The sequence below is a fragment of the Zonotrichia leucophrys genome, chromosome 9 (assembly GCF_028769735.1).
Source record: "Zonotrichia leucophrys gambelii isolate GWCS_2022_RI chromosome 9, RI_Zleu_2.0, whole genome shotgun sequence".
NCBI classification, from domain to species: Eukaryota; Metazoa; Chordata; class Aves; order Passeriformes; family Passerellidae; genus Zonotrichia; species Zonotrichia leucophrys.
Window position 1 is genome coordinate 17625914 of NC_088179.1, and position 22930 is coordinate 17648843.

Genomic DNA, 22930 nt, shown 5'->3' on the forward strand with positions numbered 1-22930 from the left:
GGAAGCAATTTGCAAGTGATTTGAGCCCTGCAGTTTGTATTTTTCACTCTAAGATGTTTGTATTTTAGTGGATGAAAGTGTATTGATAGGATGGAATTTTTTTGCTCTGTGCAGCAAAGCCACCTTTTCAAATATACAGAAAAATTTCACTAAAAAAACATCCTTTCCTAGCATCCTGCCTAGTAAAACTTTGCACCTTTTAAATTGCTCAAAAGCCCACACTAGACACTCATGAAGTTTCATCTCACCCTTGAGAGATAAATAGTTTTCAGAAGAGAAAATTGAAGCAGAGCAGCCAAGCCAGATATTGATTAGCCAGTAACACTCCAGCACCTCTTAAATCAGAGGTCAGCTGTACTGAGAATAAGATTCCCACATCAGAGGCCCCACTTTAAAATAGTGCCATGGAGTCACCTGAATTCACACAGCAGGTTTATACAGAAAAAAAAAAGCAGCTGCTGAAGAAAAAAGTCACCTTCTGAAGAATAGGTTTAACCCATTGCCCAGGCTCTCTTGATTAGACTCCAAGCTTTCCACTTACGGTTCTATGGGAGAAATGATTTCAAATGTTTGTTTAACAAGATCAGCATGCAAATGCTGTCTGATAAAGAAATATTTATATAAACATAAAAACACACACTTGAATGTTAGGTCCAGCAAGCTTTTATTTATGCATGCATGAGTAATTCTTATATAATCAATGGTGCTACTTTTAGGTTTATAAAATTAAACATTGGTAACCACAGAATCATTGCCTGAACATGCAACCATCAAATTGTCACTGGGGCTGCTGATGCTTCTCCCTGAATTTGTTCCTGTGGGAGACACTCACACATTTCCATTAGTTTTGAATGGTGTTTTGGGGCCAGCGAATGGTGTTTTTTCCAGCAGGAACTGGTGAGATGCTGCCAGGCTGTATGGCCACAACCAGTGCATGATGAGAGGAGATGGAAGTGCAGCCCTGATGCCAGAGGGTGAGCTGCCTGCAGCATTCCTGCCTTGGAAAACTCTGACAGCTGAGCCCTGTCACCTGCCCATGCCTGGATGCACCAGCCCCATCCCAGGCTCCCAGGGTGCTGCAAAGGGGGTGGGCTCATCTGCTGCACTGACTTTGGGGCAGCCCAGCTCTTGTGCTGCATCTAGAAAACACCTCTGTCCTTTGAGACAGAAAAACAGAAAAGACAAAGAGGTGCCGAGTAGAGATGGAAGTTCAGAGTAGGGATGTAGGTTTCTGTAGCAAAAACCAGTAATACTCCTTACAGTATCATTTTCCTGGTGGAAAATTCCTTTGGTGTTATTGAAATATTTTGTAATTTCTCTAAATTAGTATTTTAATCTAGGCATTATTTACTTGCTAATTATGATGCTAATTGAAAATGCACACTATAAAAATATCAGTTTTTTTCCTAATCCATTGAGGTTAAGGGCTGCCTGAGAGACACAGGGCTTCAAAGCATCTTTATTCCTCAAGCATTCACTTACTGACTGAAGCATCAATTATACAGAGATAATCAGTGACTGATTTTCAGTCACAAGGCTTTTCACCTAAAGACACATGTGTATTCTTACCTACAGCAACCAGTCTTCCGGGAAAAAGTAAGAGTTAAAAAACGAACTGAACTTTTTAAAGGGAAACCTTGCAAGCAGTTTGTCACTCCCTTTTTGTGCCCTGAAAGAAATAAAATGAGATTAAATGACACGATGCACAAGGTGACATTTCCAAGACACTTACTGGATCTTCACAATAATGCAGTATTTTTTTATTTCTTCTTATCCTTTCTCTCAGTTGGTAAAACCTGGATCTTGACGTCACACCTCACCTTTCCGCTGCTGTTTTTTCTTTTCACTTGAGAGCTTTGTTGAGTGTAGAACTTCAACTTCTACCCAACAAATGAAGCTCAAGAGATCTGGATCTCAAATGCCAGGCGAGGGGCTCCATGTGACACACAGAAGGTCAAACCTGTCAGTGCCCTGCAGGCACAGAGAACTTTGCACTGCACCACACTTCACCAAAAGATGCTCTGCACTTGCCTCATCCCTGGCTCTGTGGAATGGCCTGGCCTGCTAAATGCAAGTCAAGAGAGTTTACAATCAGTGCTACTCAGTTTGCAAGGCCCCAGGATAACAGGAAGCTTTGGAAAACATTAAAATTCATCTTTCCTTTCAGCCTCACTGTTAACTTTTTAATTACATGTTGCCTGTAGGCCGCAATGTTCATCTTGTGGCTTTCTCTAAAGCTGTTTTGTTTTCTTTTTCCCCAGGGAAGCAATCCAAGATTAGAAGAAATAGGAAATCCTGGAAAGCCATCCCTTATCTTCATGAAGCTGAGTATGACCAGGATGAAGTATAAAATGCTAATTATTCATGCTTGCTTTTTTTTTTTTAGGGAAGAAATACAATTTTTCAACCCATGGCTCATAAGTTTGGAACATCTCCAATGGCCCTGTCTTGATGGAAAGTGGAGGACTCATAAGCTTGCAAAACAATGGTTTTGTTAGAAAATGTGTTCAGGAAAGTTCGTTAATTTCTAATATATCCTTGGCGGTGACATAATTTTGCAATTCTATATTATAAACAAGGATAACCTTATAAAATGTGAATTTTTCTCCAGACTCTTTATTTAATGATTTATAAATATACACTTTTCCAACTTATTCATTCTTATCCTCATCTTTTAATAACAATTTCCTTTTCTAATTTATAAGCCCTAATGATTGTTGGCATTCATACATCACCTCTTGGTTAACCTTTGTAAAAAATTGCCAGGCAGAAAATGATGCACCTCAACAAAGAACTCATGATATTCTACAGGGAATTTTTTTTTCTTCTACTTTGTAGTGCTTCAGTTAAGATCACTGAGTGGATAAAGAAAGATTGAACTCTGGAGAATAAACACAGGGCCTGGTTTCCAGGTCTCTTGACACCAGTCCCCTGGGACATTACCGTGACAACTGTGATACAAACAGTTGCACACCTAGGGATGCTACCTTGAAAAGGAGTTTGAGATCTTTGTGGGAAAGGAACATGGGGATTCTGGCCATGGTTGTACACTCTCTCTTAGTTCAACAGCTTGCTTCAAAATAGTGTAACATCTAATATATGAAATGCTCTCCAGGTAGTGGGAAGTAGGATTTCAAGCACCCTCATGTAGAATTTCAGCTTCCCATGCCTTGGAGGGTAAACTGCTGAATTGGATAGAGGTTTTCTGAGAGCACCTTTTGGTTCAGACTTTACAAATTGCATAAATCTCTGTGGGATTTAGATATGCACTAAGTTGTCATAACTAACATATTTTTTGTCTTCAGGATTCAGTTTTTTAGTATTTGAGTCAGCTCATATAATGCCAGCTAACATGTTCCTATAATGCACTCAAATGATGAAATAGATATTTCTGAAGGTGTTCCTCCAGCTGTGCTCTTGGCTGGATTGTGGCCAGCTTGAATGCTGAAAACCCAACTTGAATGCCTGTGGATCTTACCTGTCCCAGCAGCAACAAGCTGTGATTATACAGGTTCCTTTTCCAGAGTCTTCCTTTCTCTCAACTCACCTAAGAGAAAAGGGAAAACAATTTACCAGAGCCTCATAATTCAGTGCTTTCCACCAATTCCCCTTTATTTAAGTCTGTGCCTCAATAGTAAGTGGCAGGATATTAGCCAATATTGGTGATATTGGTGAATATTCCTCCCTTTCTCAAGGGTGAGAGATTAAATTCATGCCCCCATCCCTGCTTTGTTCAGGTACCTTAAAGAGTAGTGGTCACTCCCTTGCACAGGCATGTCCATGACAAAGCCCGGGGCTCCAGCCTGGCTGGGTTACACAAATGCCTCAGGGAACAAGGCAAGGAGGCTTGGAGAGGCGAGACAGACACCTTGGGAGGTGAAGAAAATTTCACTGCCTCATCTGAAACTGATACAGACACCTTGGGTGGCAAAGGACAGAATAGAAGAGCTCTGCCAAGGTTGGTCATGAACACAGGTTTCAGATATATCAGTGGGTAGGAGAGGGTCTCACAGATGAAGATAAAATCTTGTACTTGCTCAGCACTGGAGAGGTTCATTAGTGCAACTGTGAAAGCAATTTTTGCTAACAGAGATGCATTTCATATAGCAAAAGGGTTTTACAAAAGCATTTACCAAACAGAATAAGCTGGCAAAAACAACTCTTCCTTCCAACACAGTGTTTACAGTAAAGTTTTTGGCTCTTCAGAAATTGTAAATTAATCACATCTCCAGCTGGTATTTATGATTGGACCTGTCTTTCCACCAGCTTTCCTTTCACCACCATCCTTCCCACCCGAACCAAGCGTGTTCACATTGTGCTAATAACACCCTGCATGCCTCTGGGCAGATCTCCCACGTAGGTGTGTCCATCAGGAATGCCAGGCTGGCTCCCAACTGCTGCTGACCTCCCTTCCCACCCCAGCCCTGTCCCGGGCCAGGCTTCCCTCACACAGACACAGCACATTCTTCTTTGGTTCACAGCAATCACAAAAAAGGCTTTTGGTTGGGGTTTTCCCCTCCCCTCCCCCCTTTATTTTGGCATAAATATAGTAAAATGGGTTAATTGATGCAGCTCTTGGGGAATGAGACTTTCCTGGCCTTTAGGTTGGAGATCACTTTCAAGCCAAGTTAGGTACCATACAGGAAAAGTGTATGTAAAGTCTGAGGAGAGGTCACGGTACCACTGATTCCACAACACCTTCACATCTCATTTCCAGCTAAGCTTTAAGAAAAGTCACATAGGCTCAGAGTTCAAAAACCTGTCTACCATTTCAGTCAAGTTTCTGAAAGAGCTGCAGAACAAATAAACACATAGGAAGTGTTTAGCACTTAAGCTTTATAAAGCTGAAGCTGGATACTCAAAACCGGAGAGGGTGTGTGCATATATTTATTATTTTTTTAAAAATCCCCTCATGGCCTAGTATTCTAGAAGTATGGTGCAATAATCTACCATGCAGGGATAACTGGGGACTCTGCAGACAAAAAAAAACCAGCTATGAACATGACAGATGATGTTCCTACAGCCATATGAGGCAAACAAGCATATGGTTGCTCTGTCTGAAGTTCCTACAATCCTTTATGTCTTCAAAGTGTAGCAAAACATTGGCTGATTAACATAATTAAAGCATTTTACAAATGATTCCTAATTATTTTTGCAAATGTAAATGAAGATGCTGACATCAAGTTTTTTTGCTGTGCATGATGAATACTGAGTTCTCATTTTACTGAGTACTGTAATCAAATTTAGAACAAATGTTATATAAGTGCATAAGTAATCCTAATCCTAATCCCTTTTCTGCTGTCTCACTTTCTCCATCTAGGCCTGCTGCAGCTGTAAATCTATAAATCTCCCATATTTTGTAATTTCCTCACATATTTTTATTTTTGTTTCCCAATCTCCTGCCTTTCTGAAAGGAGACAATTTTAGTTGCTAAGGGTTCTGATGGAATGAAAAGTTTGGGTTTTAGCCTTCTGTCAGTTTTCTTACAGTACTGTATGTTTGATCACAGCAAATGTACAGTACTGATGCTATTGCTATAAGATGTTAAGCCTCACCCTGTTGAAACAAATCTAGAGGTCTTCAAACATTTTTTACTCTGTCCTTAGCTGAATATCTGTTGTTTTCAATGTTTTATTAATATCAGTAGAGGTTGGCTGAGGGTATGTCAACAATGCATAATTCAAAGTAGCCAGAAGATATCAAAGATAGCTATAAACAAACTAGTTGGTAATAAATCAGTTCTAGCGTTGGAACATTGAATTCCCTGTGAGCAACCTGACCCTGTTTCTGATTTTACCCTAGGATTTGTGCCACTGCTATAATCTGAAATTATTTCACTGGCTCAATGAAAAACAGCCAGGAGGGACAGGCTCCATTGCAGATTTAAATGCTGGACTCAGAAAAACAAGAGAGAATGTACTAGTGATTGTGTTTTGTGATATATTTCCACAAGATATTTTGGAATTTATTTAATAATTTCACAAAAAATTATTAAATAATCCACATATCAATTAAACAATCTTGTAAAAATTATATTCTTTAAATCACTTTTATTAGACTGTATTTCTTATTTGGAATATTTCTAAGGGTACAAAATAGCAAAAGATAAGTACTACAGATGAGTGGTTCACAGCATATAATTTATCCAGTTAATTTAATTTCTTTGTATTTGTCTACAAATTGCTTATAATTTTATGTAATTAATTCATTATGTGAACCTAATTGCTAAAATAACTCTGAGATTGTCCAGCTGAAAAAAATAGCAGCCTTTTCATTGCCTTGAGTGGGAACAATGCAGGGCCACAGGAGGTTTATCCCTACTGTGCAGACCTAACTGACGTTACTCTTTGCAAGTACACATCTGACATACATTCCTTCTACTTCTTGCTTCCTAGAACAAAAATTATTCTTAAGCAGAGAAAATTCACATTTTTAAATTTGCCAATGAGACACAAATATTCTCTGATTTTATTTTTTTTAATATCATACTGCCTATGAATCTATTTGTTAAAATAGATCTGTAAGAAACATTAGCTGATGAGCCATAGCAAACAAAATAGTCTTCCATGTTTTATAAGTTACTGTATTTCCCTCTCTTCTGCTTATCTCAGTTTTGCTTGTTCCACAAAAAATATATTCATATATTTCAGTACCATTGACATCAGCTGGGACTTAAGCAATTGTTTTCTAGAAAATAAAATGGACAGCAGTTTTCCAGTCCCACACTCCTGCCCAAGGCCTGCTGCACCAGCCAAATTTGGTCACCCAGCTGCTCCTAAAAATCAATCAGAAAAGCTCAATATCCCCCAAAACGTTAAATTTTTCTGAACTTCTAATCTAGATCTTCTTCACCAATAGGCAACATTTTTGCTTCTTCTCCTGGCCCAAATATAAAGTCTAATACTGAGAAATACCTGTATACTATATGAAAATATTCATACAGTATAGATCTTCTTTAACCTGAAGATCACCAGTTTCCTTAAGTTTTCTGATAAAATCTGGGGTTTTGTTTGTTTGTTTGTTTGTTTTGCTGTCATCTGGACATTATCCTGGCCACTTCTTTTCCAAATCTACAAGTACCAAATGGAACTGGTACTTTAACTGAGGGCTTATCTGTGCTGCACGCAATGGAAAAATAATTTCACTTATCTCACATGTATTTGTATAACCCATAACAAGATATGCTTGTTTTTTCCCTTACAGCTATTATGCTTTTGACTACTTGCAAATGTATGCTCTGTAATATTTGAAACTTTTTTCCTGGCAGGCCAAATTGGTCACTTTATATCTAGTGCTTGTGCAGTTCATTATTCTTAAATAATTCCTATTTTTTAAAAATTACCATTTTTATTTTAGCACCACCCAGACTATTTATCTACTTTACTAAGATTTTTTTAAATTTACCTTTTCTCCTGCAAAGTGCCTTCTATCTTGGTGTCATCTGCAAATATAATAACACAGTATGCCCTAATCCCAGTTCTTAATGAAAATACTGATTAGTATTGGACCAAGAACAGATTCTCATAAGAACCACTCTTTGATTTACACAATGAGAATGGATTTGACCACCACATGCTCTTATTATTAACATGGAATTGAGTTATCCTTAGACAACAGATAGACTCCAGTGCACCCAACTTGCCTGGCTGCTATGGAGCCTTTCTTGAGCCAAGCAGGATTCTGGGTTAGTCAAAGAATTCATTAGAGAGCCCACAGATGGCCAAACCCACTGCTATTGAACTGCATCAGCCCTTTGGAGGAATGCCACCTGAAAGTACCTGAAAGTGATACGGACAAAGTGCATTGTCCAACTTGTACATTTTTAATGCTACTCTGCAAGGTAAATGTGTGTGGTGCCAGCTGAGCTTGCCCTTGTGCATTTTGCCAAAAAGATACTGCAGGTGACCCAGAAAGAACCGCAGTGAAGAGCTGAGGTTGGATCATCTACACCACTGCTACACATCCTCATGCTCCTTTCTCACTTCTCACTTTCTGCAGCTCCAGCTCTGGTGCTGGGCTGATGGCATCCTCAGGAGAGCAGATCTTGGCTGTGAGAACACCATGAAAACCACCCCAAAGGGACGTGTTCCTGTCTATCTGTCATACATGGTTGGAACAAGGAGTATTTCTCATTGTGTTGTGGGAGAAAGAACAGAGAAATTGAGAGACTCGTGGGTATATTCAAAATTTATCAATGCCAATTCAGATGGGATTCACTTATTTTTAATATATTTCTCTTTTGTGAGCTTATTCATCTTCTTATTTGAATGTGTGTGTCTTTGAGCTGAATAAGGAACTGGGATTTGCCTGTGTAAGGGCACACATAAATTAAAGAAACAAGCACCTTCTTTTGATAGAAAAGGCTGTTGCTGAAAGAACTATCTCTAAGGGAAGATTATTAACTTTTTTATTTCAGATTTGAGGATCTGATTTCCATTCTGAGATTGAAGCACACTAGTAACAGTATAATTTAGATATCAGATTTACCTGTTCCTTACTGCTGCCAGCCTGTATTTGGTTTCAGGGTTCTGATGTTGACTATTAACCTATTTAAATATTCATCAACAGCCTTCTGCCAAGGTGGATTAATTCACCATCTCGGGTCGCTGTCAAGTTGTCAATTTGTCAGATATTTTTCATTTGCCAGTGCCCTTTGGAGTGACAATGATGGCACACTTACAGCTGAGCAACAATTTTACTGTTGGTATCTCCTGCTATAGAAAAGCTCTCCCATACTTGAGTGGCTAAAGCTTGATGTTGTGGCAGGTCTGAAAAATAGTCTATTAACCAAAAAGAGAAGTGAATATGGAAAGCAGCTGATGAACAATCTTGATTTATGACAGTGAGGGCCTGTAACACCAATATGAAAGTTGCCTCTGAAGCTAAAGAAACACTGTCAGTTTTTATACCCACCTAATTCTTCATCTAGGACCATGAATAAAAGACATTAATATTATTCATGGAAGGATTCTGGCTCTCCTTCCAGTGATGACCAGAATTAACCCCATAACTTTGATAGAATATGGAATAATTACCTTATTTACTGAACTAATAATTAAACATTAACTAGTTATCATTAATGCAATATTTATTTAATATTCACATTATCATTAATACCAGTGCTTTAAAAAAAAATTAATACAAACTAACTAGATTTCTTTTGTTTGCCTCAACTTTTAGACCATCTTTCTGGGGGACACTTTCAGAAACATTCAGGACATACTCCTGCAGCTGATGATTCATGTATTTTTCATTATGGAAATCAAGTCAGCTGCATCCAGTGCACAAAACTCCTTTTATAGCTCAAGTACCTCCAGCTTTCAAGGGAGTATGAAAAACACAAATTAAATAAAACCGTTTCCCAAAGCATTGAAACTCTGTTGAAATGTAAAGAGACAAATGTTTATTTTTGTATTTTGGGGGCATTTAGGAGTGCCAGTCCTCCAGGAAGGAGTCTAGGTAAGCCAATGGAATTACAGTGGGGATGTAAATGGGATGGGAATGAGACCCTTTGGCTCTCATTCATTTTTCTCTCCCCAGAGGCTCTTTTAGGTCAGCATACCACAGTGGAAAGGGATTTTCCCTCTCTCAGGCATATCTGATGTGGAGGGTGAGCAGAATAGACCCAGTGTGAAGCAGGTCAGGGCCCAAGAGGACTTCACTGCAGCCACAAAAAAGATGCATCCCAGAAAAGCATCTCCAAAAAGTGGTAACCCAAATATGGCCTTTTCAGGCTCAAACATCTCTAAATGCATCTCCCAGGACATGCACACAAAGAAGAAACTCAAGCTTTAGAGAGAGCTCTAGACTGGAAACTGAATTTTCTCCCTAATTACACAGAGGCCCTGACTCCTGACACCCACTGACTTCCAGCAGTTTGGTTCCAAGTCTAGAGAGGGCACCAGTTTTCATTTAGTTAAACACAACAGAAACAGAAAACCATCTAATATGTGTCTGAAAAGCCTGACACTCCAGATTAATAGCTGTGTTTAAAAAGATGACCAAACACACAGAGATCTGCACAGTTCAGTTCTAGCCCCATTTGCTAGAAGCAGTTTGCATACAGTGATTGATTTCAATGTAGTCTGCAATTCTGTTGAGCGGGTGCTGTATTAGCAAATCTATCATTAAATAAATATGACACATGTAATTCTACTCATGGGGATGCTTTCACAAGGCTTTGGACGTGTTACAAATTGGTACACGGGTAGACTGTGCTATAGAAGATCAGATAGCTGAGGCTGCAGCCTGTGCTGTATACATTTCCACTCTGACAGCAATGCAGTGATGCTCCTAGGGGTTAGGGGTTAGGAGTTGAAAAAAAAATCTCCCCCAGGAGATCCCTATTTCCTGCAGAAAATTTTCTCTTTTTTTTTTTTTTTTTTTTTCTTTTTTTCAGTTTTGACAAAAGCTGAACAACGGTGAATTGGAGCAAAGCAAGACAGGGAATGATGTGTGGATAGGGAGAGTCAATCACCTGGGAGATCAGTTCCAACAGATCCATGGGAATGAACCTCTTTCATCATCATCAGGTTCCAGTAATGCTTCTGCAGGCACTCAGCTACACAAACAAGGTCTGGGCAAACCAGGAACAGTCAGGACTGAAGCTAATGGGGTGCACATTATTTTAGCACCTAAACTGAGTTCCAGAAGAAAGCTAGTGTGGTCCACAAATAATGATTTGTGTTTGTTTGCAGTTTCTGTTCCTAATTAGTCCATAGGGCTGTGAGCTGGCTGTGCCAACAGTGCATTTCCTGAGGGAGAAATAATTCCCATCCTTCCAACGCTGCCTTACAGGAAAGGTGGGTCTGAAAAATGTTAACAACACTTGATATAGGCAATGCAGAATATATTTTTAAGTCACTGGTGTTTTATTTGCTCCAGCGAGCACATCTGCTACACAGAAATGCCCATCTGAGGTACTTCTCACACACCAAGAGGTGATTCTGGTTTTTCTCCAGGGTCCTCAATGGCCTGGTGAGTTGGGAGATTAAGACTCTGAGTCTTGTTATGGTGTTGCTTTCATTACATTTCCACAATTCACTTTTTAGTGCTCTCTTCAAGAGCTGCTGGTGAACTGCCAAGTTAATTTTAAAACATTTATTCTAGTGGTTAATGGTAGTGTAGTTTCACAGGCTATTAGTCTAAACTTTCTCCTGCTACAGGCCAGGGAGTTTCACTTGGTATGTCCCGTATGCAGGCTTTACTTTTTAGTGAAAACCAGGTATTTTTAGTCATTAATTTAAAAAAAAAACAAACTAACAATTATTTACATAATGATTTCAAATGCAAAGCAGCCTAGCCCTCCCTTATGAAGCTGTTACAGTGTTCAATCCCAAATGGAGGCAAGCCTTTATCCCTAATCTAAGGTGTCCACTGGATTTCAGAGTCCAATACCATCAGATATCTTATTTATATAAATATTTACAAATCACTGTCTAGTCACCACTTCATTTTATGTGGTGGTGAAGTCACCACTTCATTTTATTTTGTGTTAATCCACTAAATAGGTTAAGCTTTCTACAATTGTGACTGGGAGCTGGTTCATTTCCCAGTTTACTCTTCCAGCTGGTTTGCAGACAAGCAGTGCTTTGTGGGGAATCAGATGGCCAAAAGTGGAATGAATGAAGTATTACAGATCAAAACCAGAAAGAAAGAAGCACCAGTGAAGGCCAAACTCTCAAATGCTTGGTGTGGGAAAACAGCATTACCTGTCCTGGCAAGACTGGGGTTGGAAGACGACTCACTCATCAGGCTCACACCTAACTAATTAATCTGGTTTTTACTGCCCAGGCCAGCTTCCCCATTGAGTTTGCTTTTAGCTGAGCCATGGAAAGCACAGAGCAGGCCCAGGGCTCACATCCTGCTGTCAGCCAGCTGGGGAGCCCTCCCCCTGCCGCTTCCTCACACCTTTGCACAGGAACCACAAAAAAGGTGTCACACCCTAAAACCAGCCCTGTCCCGCAGTCTCCTGACACTGACAGAGGTGCAGCCATCTCCGGGGAGGGGCAAGAGGCTGCTCCCACATCTCGGCTGCCCTGGATGCTCCTGGAGAATCCAGCTCCTCCTCCCACTCCCTGTGAGCTCATTAGAAACATCTTGCTGCTGGGCAGGAGCAATTCCCAGGGAGGAGGTTTGCAGGCAGGACTGTGAGCCTGGACCTGCCTTGTCATGTCCAGGAGCAGGGCTCACCATCCCAGTCTTGCTCCACTGCAATCTTGAGTTTCAAAAAGGAATGGAGCAGCCATTTTAAGGGGCAGAGAAGTAATTGGGTAATTGCCTTCAGTTACATGCTCAGCTCTCTAGTGTTTGCACAAATGAATCACAAACAGGAAGATTGATACCACTGGAAACCTTGGGCTGCCTCTCCAGGCAGAGATAATCGTTCATCTCATGCTTAGGCAGTCAGTAAACAAACAATAGCACCTTACACTTCATTTGTCAGCCTACAAGGCACAGGTTGTATTCATGTTTTATCTCTACACTCATCTTACACAATGCTGCCATGCAATTCAAAGTGATTTTTTTTGAATTAGCAATAATTATAAGGAGAAGCACACCACTGAGTAAATTATAGAGTCACTTGCCATTTCCCCAAGCAGCACACTGCTGCTCTCTGCTTCAGTTTTCATGCTCATCTGCACCTGCTACAGGGAAAAACTCAACATGACACAAATTCAAAATATAATCAAAAACAAGCTGAACCAGTCCAGAGAAGAGTGGTCAGTATTTGTAAAGCACAAATATTTCTGTATTTTAAACTGGTCTAATCAGCTTTATCAGCATTTCTCAAGCTACAGTTTCAGATCCGTGCTACAAATATCTGAAGGATATTACAAGACCTTTTCTTCAGTTTAAAGCACAGTGCCAGTCATATGTATTTTTGTAAAAGCACCAATGTCTGTCTGCTTGGCCCAACGAGGTCCCCAGAGCTCTCTGGGAATTTCTGAGAACTCAGAAATGCTGTGGAAGGACAAACCACTCCCTGCACGCTGCAGAGACCATTGCTTAGTGCCATTTGGCATCTATTAGAAGAGGATGACACAACATTCAAGTCTGGGGGAATGAAAAACCCAGAGACACTGGCTGTGAGTTTGCCATGCAGCGGTCCTCCTCTGAGGACCATTTTCTCTAGCACTGAACGATTCCTGGCATGAATTGAATCTTACTGGCATCAGCCAATACCGTGGAACTGAGGTGATGAATCTCTGTTCTTATCACCATAGATTATACAAATGGGGCTGAACATTTACTCTGCAGTGCCTGAAATAACTCAGGAGTCTCTTCCAGCCACTTTTTAATGGCTTTAAACTTCCACCCATTATACTCATCAGAAATTACATTTGCTCAGGCTGTTCTTTTTCTCTGTTCCCTAAACACTATTTTCTCTCAAATATGATCTCAGTTTCAAAGCCTGATGAGAACACAGTTCCTCAAAAATCTCCATAGATCATTTGTAAGCTGCACAATATCTATAAATTCCAGGATGTAGCCTGGAAGCCATACACAGGTGATGGAAACAAGGACATTTTTATAGGCATGAGCTTGTAATCATTTTAAAACCTCAATACTGAACAGAAGGATGGAACAGCTAAAACTCTCAGATTTATACCATCTTCTTTCAACACAGCCCTAAGTAAGCAGAGTCAAAATTTATAGGAAACCGAGACAGAAATGTAGCTATAGTATCTTGTGCCACTTGTTGGCAGCCAATACACTGGGAAAATGTTTAATATTGGCTGAGGGAGATCTCCCATGGGGATACCAAGGATTTCTCTTTACCAATACATCTTCAGCTCACCCTATAAAAATAAATGTTCTGGATATATCCACACCTTGGCAGGATTTGTGCAAGGAAGATACTCTCTTAAAGATATCCATAAACCAGTTCTGAAAGCTGAGGCAATAGAAACACTTCTCTGTCCAGCAATACGTCTGTAAAGGACTTGGCACTGTGGAATGAGATCCACTCATTTTCTTGAAATAATTGAGGATAATCCCTAAAGTGTCCTGCTCATCTGTTATTGCACCTTAATGTTATTTCCAGGGCCTATGCCTGTGTATTTCCTATACTGTGATGCTTCAAAATCTGTTGTATGTACACATATCAAATGCATCATATTGGATCATCAATTCAGATTCCCCTCCACTTCTACTGGAACTCAAGAGACCCAGATCCTGCTAACACTGTTACCCTGTTATCAGCAATACAGAGCAGGCTCCAGCCCAGGACCTTTGCTTATAAGGCTCTTTATTAAATAATCACTCTGCTGAAAGGCTTTAGTAAACCCAGTCTCCTCTTACAATGGACTCTCTTACAGCCTCCCTCGCTCCTGGCCATTCCTTATTTATACCACTCAAATTACTCGGCTCATTAGTCTGCCATTACAATAGAAGTCCAGGTTAGTTTATTTACTGTTTGTTAACAGCCTTTGCTTTATAGAATGACATACATACTTCTGCATTTGCAGAAATCTGGAAAGTAACAGGACCAAGGGAGTAAAAAAGTCAATCAGAGCTTTTAAAGACTTTCATCATTCATATAAACAGCCAGATGACTGCAGTCATTCCGAATAAAAATAAAATCAAAACATACAGACTTCCCTAAGCAAGTAGATAGCTCTTAAAATGACTAACCAGATAAAGGAACAAGCTAGTTAAAACAGTATTGACTGAACCATACTGCTTTTGGAAACTCTGATAATGAGAGAGAGAACAGAATAAAATAAAAAAGATCTTCCGAGTATTCTGGCTACACTGAAACACAACAAAGCAGATTGCTTCCACTTAAGGAAGCTTCTGCTCTTACTGTTCTTCTTAAATGGGTTGTGTCACCAGGATTTATAATTAATGTGGACTTAAGCTTGCCAAGACACTCAGCTTTATGTTAAGAAGCCTGAGTGCAGATTTAAGGTGCCAGTTTGGCATTACACACAAATTCAAGTAGATGCTTAACTTCAGCTCTGTTGTTCCCACTGCTGATCCTAAAGAAATCATCAATTTAGATTACCTATGTTGGTATGACAGGAAGAACTGGAGTCTCTGAATTGGGGGCTCATTCCCTCCTTGGCATGTGGTGAATGCTGTCAGAAAGGCCACATCAACACACAGGCAATTGCTTCTTAAATCCTTGCTGGTGGCTTCAAAGGACACGTGTTAGAGAGCTGCGTCTAGAAGTCAGATTTGAAAATTGTGGCTTAACAAATTGTTTGAAGAAGTGAGGCCAAATTTTCCACTCTGAAATTTTTGCTGTGACTTTTTGGACTGGGATCAGCAACAGGCCAAGTTCTGTGAGGAGGGGGGAAAAAGAGCTATCTCTAAAAAACGGCAGCCAATTACAAGAATGGAGCTGGGAAAAAGAGAAGGCTGTTTGCCTCATGGTAAGAAGTTCAGGCAGCCACTGCTTTGCAAATCTCCTGGTGCAGAGGCTTGGAAAATGGAGCAGTGTTCACCTAGACAGAGATGTACTCTTATACCAGAGATAGCTAAAAGCAAGAGTTAAGGTTTACCATCATTGGTGTTTAGTTTCACATTGATGGATTGTTTCAACTTGTAAACCATGATTGTTTAATGTTGCACACAATCTCCTACCATGAGCTGATGGAAATGTTAACTCCTACCTGATAACTCCTGTTACATCTCTCCTGTTACACAAGATGTTGCTTTATGGATTCTCGTGTGTAGTAGTACATCCGATTGAATTACATTACCAACGTGCTCTTAACAAAATGACAATGCAGCTAGGTCAGGATAAACTAAAAATAACTTCTAGAAAAAGCTATTGGAAAATTAATTAGTTTTGGGTCTAACCCAGTATTCACTGCACTCCATGGAAAATCATCCTCTGGTAAGCACAAAGAATGGCAAACCAAGCCTTCACAAAATTCTTTATCCCTGGGCAAGTTACTTCATAAATGCAAGTCCAGAATAGCACCACTCAGTGAAGAACTGAGGAAGAAAGCTGGCTGTATCCCTAGCAGCCCATTTCAGGCATACTGTTTGTCAACTGAAACCAAGTTACTTAAGTTATTTTACACTTGTACTGTACACTGCCAGAGGCAAAACATGAGTTCAGTTTGCTGCTCTGTCCTTAGAGTCCTCTGCTGTATCATAAAGGCTCCTTTCCTCTTCTGGTTGAGTTAAGGACAATTGTCACCATGAACTGTGAACTGTTTTGGTTTTGCTACTTTGGTTTTTTTGACCTCAATGTTACTTAAACTAGAAAGGAGACAATATTAAAATGCATATCCAAGTAATCCAAGGAAAGATTGTGAATTACTTCCTAAGCTTTAATAAACTCTCAACCTTTTTAATTCTTCCTGAATATTCTCCTTCTATACCTGTGCTAAGTAGCCCTAGACCTCACAGCCATGAACTACTTGCCTCCAGTTGTAAGCAATTAGATGTCAGTTATGGCATTGAATTCAAGGACTGAGTTGCAGTGCCTTACCTTGGTGTAACTCTGCTGGCCAAGGGCTGCAGTTACCATGAACTATGAACCACAGCTATGAATCAGCAGTGCTGTGCTGATCTCCATCCCCTCTCACCAAACCACTCCTCAGTTACACCAGAGTGAATGAAAGGAAAACCAAGCCATAAGTACCAGCATGACAGTTTAACATGCACAGAGGTTTCTAAACTTCTAAGGCAGAAGTTCTTATAGTATGATGAGTATGTAAAAATACTGAGGTTATGTTCCCTGGAAATCAATGGAAGTAGGAATTAGTAGCTCAGTAGTTGACAGGATGCAGAGTTATTCTAGAGTTGCTGACATACACTGATTTCTTTCTTAGTCATTTCCAAGCATCAATACAAGGAGTTTCTTCTAAGCATGTTAAGGCACTTTGCAGGAGATATCCTTTGGAACCAAGTGAAGAGAGCAACCCAAGCCAAGAGTGAAATGCAGATGCAAATCTGCATCACTTCTCTTCTAGGAGAAAGCTCTATCAACAGTGTCCTGTGGGATACAGCCTGCCAACTGAAACAGTTTTGCAGGGAATGAAGAAAGTAATTATTGGTTTACATCACACTGTGGTCAGGACATGCACTTGAGATGTGTGTTTACGTCTGTTTTCAAAAAACGTGTTGGGCCATCTCTGCATTACATAAACAAAGGAGAGATTTAGACAGATTCCCTCTCAATAGCCCACAGCCCAATGACCACATGCCTCTCAGTACCTCTGCAATGTTTAACCATAATTGTGGTTAAAATAACAATATTACAGCGATGAAGACTTACATTTTATCCAATGCTTTTTACAGCTGATAAAATTCAGATGTTGTATTACTGAATCCATTTAGTTTTCTGCTCTTTTATCAGCTTGAGTGCTTGTGCAAATGGGACTGGTGACTGACTCCCTAATAATCAAAATGTAATTATTTCCTTACTTAATGTCATGGAACTATAACTTTTTATTTCATCAATTTAGCAGTTACATCAGTGCAGGGCAGCTACATATCAGCTGAGCTGTAAGTGACCTACATCACCAGTTGATCATGCTTCTTGATTAGTGTAAGCTTTAAAGCTCATAAGCTGTATTCTGCACTAAGATAGACATTTAATAACAGTGATAATTAGCCAGTAGCTTGCAGTTTTCCAGTACTAGTCTAGCAATAAACATAAAAAATCCTAACATATCTCTGTATATGGTATTAAGAAGAAAATTTTGAGCTACTCTGAAATTACATGTCTTCATACATGCTCTTGGGTGCAATTCTCTCCTCATCAATATATACTATTAACAAAATTTATGTAATCTAAACCAAATTGCTAATTTAAAATCTTTACTAAATATTTTCTGAAGTTGATAGCCATAAAGCAATCACAGATGAAAATATTTCTGTGTATAAATACATACATATGAACAGCTGGCCTGAATCAGTCTTCCAAAACTGTCAGTAGCAGATTAGGGAAAGAGACAAGAACGAGGGACACATTCAGGGAGCCCTCCTTGTACTCTGGTGCTGGTTTCAGGCAGTATATTTGGACATTGTAGTTGTCAGTATTCTGTGGCTCAGTGATTTTGAAAATGATCTTGGCTACGTGGGAGTCAAAGCAACCTCAGGGCTTTCAATTTCCTGAATTTCTGCACCACCACTTGCAGTGCAGCTGGCCTCCCTGTTTCACTGCCAGGTATTTCCCGTGCTCACGGCTCTGTCTGCCAGGGGAGGAGTGAGAATGCACATGAAATGGGAGGAGGAAGAAACCCCAAGGCTGCAGGAGAGACTCCTTTCCTTGAAGGCAGATTCCCCTGCACCGTGTCACTCACCTGCCTCTGCAACCCGGGCTGGGTGCCCAAGTAGAAAGAAGTTTGTCTATGAAACAGGGTCAAGTACTGAAGGGATAGATTTTTTAAAACTATTTAAATGGCTGATGGTGTAGGCAGGCAATTAGTCTGACTTTGAAATTGCATTTCCTAATTGCATCATTAAACACTTGAACACACTTCATAAAATTTAGTCTTTGTTCCTAAGATCAAAATGAAGGGAGAACAGGATAAATTACAATCCAGCACGTAAGCAGCTTGTTTTTGTGCACCTAAGTAAGATGCCCATGTGAGAAGTGCAGTTTCTCATCTCTTCCCTGGTAGTATCACTTCTGCCTGGCTTTGCAGCACTGAGCTGGAGACTGAAGATGAGCTGGAGCTCAGCCACAATGAGCCCAGCTTCCAGGGAGCATGAGGGGATGGACAGACACCAGCAGTAACCCCACCAGCCCCACCCCTAAATCAGATCCTTAACTCCATCCCTGAGTGTCAATTGGAGCCACTAAGCTGGACTGTGGGTAGTGAGCATGGGGAGGCTTGTTTTGAGGCAGCTGTGGTTTTTTTCTCAGTCTTTCACAGATCAATTCATATTCCAGGTTGGACATGATGGCAATGCCTCCAAACTGGGGGTTGGGGCAGGCTAGGAGTGGAACCTTGAGGGTGAGACAGGATGGGCAGTTAACACTCAGACCTACAACACATTCAGACCAAAGCCTTTCTGTGGTTGAGAGAAGTTTCTCTGGCTAGTTTGAATATCTGTGCCAGACACTGGCAGTTACATGATGTGAACACCCCGTCAGAGGCAATTATTTTGCTGATTTGTTCTTGTGACAGCTCAGTTATACACCAGCACTTACGGAGAGTAACAGAACAAAAAAACAACTTAGAGCATAGCCTGAAGTGCAGTGACAAGAGAGATTCATCTCAGGGGAAAATAATAAGGAAATACATTTGAGCACAGGAGCATCAGAGGGTTCAGAAAGTCACTGCAGAGCGTGGGAGGGCTGGGTGTGAAGGCAGCTGACAAATGAACGCACGGACTGCGAGATGAAGTGCTCCCTCCGGAGGAGATGCAGCCTGTGAAGGAACACAGCCTGGCACCCAAGCACCTGCTATGAGGCTTTGGCTACTCTCTCTGACTTCCACATTCATCCCTGGCTCTGCTGTTGCCCTGCAGCTGGATCCTTAATCCTCGCAGGTAAATCACTCCCCTCCTAACTCTTCAAATCTGTGTCCCTGATCTGGGCTGTCCTGAGCCTGGCAGTTTTATTTCTGGTGTTTTCTGACACAGTGAGCCTCCCCCTCTTCCCTGGGCTCTGAGAACTTCTCCTGCTCCAGCTGAGGTGCAAATCCCATGGGCATTATCATTACTGCAGGCAGGCAGGTGGAAAGATGGCAGATAAAAAGGAGCACTAGGAACACTCTTCTGCTCTAGCCTCATTTGAAAGCAGAAGCACCCTTCTCTGTCCCTCTCTGTGAATACAAATCAAAAAGCCTGGAGTGTGAGAATGCTGTAAATAGCCAGATGGGAGATGTGTGTCTGACAGCTCCTGCACTCCGTGGGGAGGACGTGTTCTGGGTATGTGACAGACTTCTTACCTCCCTTTGAGCACATCTCTGACTGTTTCTGATTTCAGCCTAAATGTGCTTGTCTCCCCAACTTTCAGACAGGACTTACAGAAGCTTAAATCATACAGCCAGCCTCGTCTTGACCTGGCACCAGCCCACTGAGATGCCTTTGGGAACTCCAAAGTCCAGCAATATCTACCAAGTGCTTTTCCCTTCAGAAATGAGTCTTGGAAATGTGAAACAACATTGCAGGGATGACCCTGAAGTGGTGATATATTCATTTCTGAGAGCTCACATGGTAACTTTTCCATTGCTTTCCCAGTGCAATAGCTGACTCTTCAGGTGCCCTTGACAAACCAGCTATAACAGCATCATCCACATATCAGCTGGATCATTACATTACCAGCTGCCAGGCAACACCTTCCCCCACTGCAGCCACAGACCATTTTGCAAGCAGCCCTCCTGCAATAGTGAGGAGCATTGCTCTCTGCCACTGAATCCAGTTGTAAAGTTACATTTTTTTCCAGAACAGTTAGAGAGCAGTAGTTTTAATCCCTCTGATTTAAAAGTACAATGGCCAATCAGATGACTGGCAAGCAAACAATGTCACCATTAGCTCTGGAAACCAAACACACTTTCAAAATAGCCAGAGAACAAGAGGAGAAAAAAAGGCAATGCCTTTTGTTACCGAATCATGCAACAGAGGCAGGCTCCAAAAAGCTCACCCATCACTTTGGGTCGTTCCCAGCATACACTGTTTATCCCTGTAATCAGTATTTTGGGGGAGCTAGTGCAGCAGGAGCCATTCACAGGGACACCCTTTGCTGAGGCAGACAGAGCACAATGATCATGGGGGGCTGGAGCAGAGTAAACACTTTGCAAGGGGAGTCAGAAAACTGACACCCACACTGAGCTGTCCCAGTGCCCAGGGAAGGCTCAGAGCTGAGCAGCCTGTCAGACCCCAGACCTGCCTGGGCTTTCCAGGATGACTGGTGTAATTTTGCTCAAAATCTTCACTTGTAGCAGAATAACTGCTATGTCAAGAGCAAGTCCAACTTTCCTGTTCAGGAGAAGGGAAAACAGCTCTTCACCAGAGTTTAATGATGATCAGCAAATTTGAGTTTAAAGAACATCTTGATTTTTTCAGTTGATAAATTGTCTGGCAGCTAAAGTCTCAATTTAAACAAAATAGCCTGGAAATAATATTGCTATGTGATGTTTGCCTGAGGAATCCTGCTTGTTCAGTGCACCCCGTGTTTGTGCCACTTCCTATTGGTATTGCTGTGATTTCCAAGACATTTCAGTCTATTCATGCTGCATTCTGTACAGCCTCACATGAACCACCAGGGTGATGTCAGTCCAGCTCCAGGGGTTCAGTCAGTTTTGTTGAAAATTACAGATGCATCTCTTGCCCTCAGTTTTATGTCACAGATTTAATACAGATACAGATTAATGAGTATTTCCTAACTGCCTAGGGAAGCAATACTTAGGAGAGGACCATTTTTCACCTATGTGAGCTGGTTTAAAAGACTGATTTATATCATCCCCTCAGAGATGTAGAGCCTCAGGTCTGAGGAAATCAACAACTTCACCTTAAGCTTTACTTTCCTTAGCACTGAATTCTTTCTGCAGCCGGTAGTTCCCTCTTCCCCTGATAACAGAAACTCCTTTCCTATTCAAAGAGCTCAAAGACTTTGCTTGTGGAATACACAGTATAAAAGCAGTGGAAATTAGCATATGCGTGGGTTGACAAGGGCACATACACAGTATTAAAACCTCAGAAAATTACCCAGTAGGCTTATTGCTGATTTTCAGAAGATACAAGGAAAGGGATGGGTTTTTATTTTTCTTTGTAGACCAGGAAATCAGATTTTTTTTCAGGAAACACTATTAAACTTCTCATTCCTATCAGGCTTCAACAAAATACCAATGATTATGCGGTCATCACAGAGCCCCTCACAGAACAGCTTTCATATCTGTCTAGAACCATTTGCAATGACTTTTAGTAGTGACATGAACCCTAATGTGACTGACCTTCAGAGCCAATATACAGCACAGCCTGACCTGCCCACACCATCATCACCACAGCTCTGTGGATTCAGACAATTCTGCCATCAAATGGCACTGAACTAGAACAGAGTCCAGCCAGATTTTGGAAGTTACTTTCCCAAACCAGAAAACCCAAAGCTTATGATGAAACACAGCTACAATGAAGACTACAAAAAAAAAAAAAAAAAAAAAGGCACTCAGATGATCTGTAGGACTTCACTACTCTGCAAACAAGTGTGTGACTTCAGGAATCCTCCCACAAGGAATTTGCTTGTGGGGTATCTGGCTTTCCACTAAGAAATAATTTGTGGTTTTCAGCAGAGGAAAATAAATGTATCATTAATTATATGGTCTGGCAAGAATGATACCAACAGAGCAGGCCAAGAGCCATAACTGCACTGCTGGATGCTGCTGCTCCTGAGCAGAGCATGGATGCAGGGAGCTGCAGGGATGTGTGGTGAGGAAATACTCAAGCTCCATCTAGTGGAAAATAAATCTCTGTAAGGTCAGATTCGGACACATGGTTGTTGGCAGTGATATGCACGAAAAAAAAAAAAATCGAGGTATGGACTCAATTCCCTGGGAGGGAGTGGTCTCTTTTCCCTTTCAAAGGAAGTTAGGGTGTAATCATAGTGAGAAAATAAGTTAAGGCTAGGAAAAAAGGAGAAAACCTCTGTCTACCTACTAAGACTTGAGGATTTAGGCTTCCTGCACATATATTTTACTCTCCCCTGCTCCTGCCGTATCCCCCTTGAGCTCCCTGTCAGAGAGGGATATGGATGTTTAGATCAAGGGGGATGTTTACAGCCATCCCCTGTCAGAGACTTTGTGCTGGCTGACACAGGCTGACCATGCCAGTGTGAGCAGGGAGAGTTAAGGAAAAGTTTTTGTTCATTTGTCTCCATGGCCCTGCAGTAGAACAGGGCAGAAAAGACCCCTTCACATGCAGTGACCCAGTGTTACTTCTATGAGTAAGAAGAGTAAACAGCTCCAATGTTCTGCTTGTACAAAGCGAGAAATGGTTGTCCTGGACTCACACAGATCCA

General features: G+C 41.0%; 1 long non-coding RNA gene across 1 annotated transcript in view; it reads right to left on the minus strand.

The window, feature by feature from the left end:
• Window positions 1-647: 647 nt before the first annotated feature.
• LOC135451881 (uncharacterized) overlaps window positions 648-22930 on the minus strand; it is a 44503-nt gene continuing 22220 nt past the window's right edge. The window contains exons 2-4 of the long non-coding RNA XR_010441450.1: window positions 3479-3547; window positions 1570-1669; window positions 648-1157 (exon numbers count right to left, since the gene is read on the minus strand). This is a non-coding gene — a long non-coding RNA (uncharacterized LOC135451881). The remainder of the gene's footprint in view (window positions 1158-1569; window positions 1670-3478; window positions 3548-22930) is intronic.